Source organism: Zootoca vivipara, chromosome 13 (genome assembly GCF_963506605.1).
Source record: "Zootoca vivipara chromosome 13, rZooViv1.1, whole genome shotgun sequence".
Classification (NCBI taxonomy): domain Eukaryota; kingdom Metazoa; phylum Chordata; class Lepidosauria; order Squamata; family Lacertidae; genus Zootoca; species Zootoca vivipara.
The window spans coordinates 19,811,844-19,812,794 of record NC_083288.1 but is presented as its reverse complement, the minus strand read 5'-3'; positions in this window follow the sequence as shown (position 1 = coordinate 19,812,794).

The window sequence follows — 951 nt, the reverse complement described above, 5'->3', positions numbered from 1 at the left end:
GGGGGGGCGGTATTATGCACATTAGGGAAACCTCCTCGTCCCCTACGTCATCAGTGCGCGACAGGAAGGAAGGGTGTTTTGGGTCGGCGCTTCTGCCTTCCCACTAGAGAGCTCGCCCAGGGAGTCCCGTAGCTGCTTTTGGAGGGCCGGGGGGGTGGTTTGGACACGGGTAGGGTTGCCACCTTTGTTCTGGCAGAATGCGGGGTGGGGGTTTTTTTGGAGGGGATTTCCCCCTCCCATCTGTTGCAGAAATGTCCGCAATAATTAGAGACACAAATGAGAATTGCACATATTTTTTTAGGGTGGCATGGCGGATAGAGTGCTGGACTTGCAACATTTGAGTCATAGGTTTTTTTGATACCCCCGCTCCCCCCCAAAAAAAGGATATTGTTTTTCTTTTTTTTAAAAAAAGGGAAATGTTTAATGCATACAGTACTTTCTGAGGGTTGTGTGTAGATTTTTACATTAGTAGAACTTTCAAAAGTCACTTGTGTTAAGATGAATAAGGTTTTAAGATTGGACTGTTAAGAATATAAGGTTTTACGAACAAGCTAATACAATGGAACCAAGAGGGGGAGTGGAGCGAAGTCAATTGAGTTAAGATTTATGATTTGAATTGCTATAATTGTATTGTTTTGCTTTGTTTTTTATATTTTGATTTTTGTTTTTTGAATAATAATAATAAATTGTTATCAAAAAAGGGAGAGTCATAGGTTCAAATCCCTGCTGAAATTACTTCAAAGCAACCCATTGCAATCTCTTGCAGCCTCCCTGGGTGGCCCCTCTGTGATTTGTTATACATGCATGCACGGCTACCCAGAGCTACCCATGCACCCTTATAAACGTGTGCATTTGGGGAGGTTCCCAAACTTGGCAGTGGGTGAGCACATTTTGGCAGCAATCCTAGCCTCGCTTAACCTGGAAAAGAGACACCTGACACACCATTCTTAT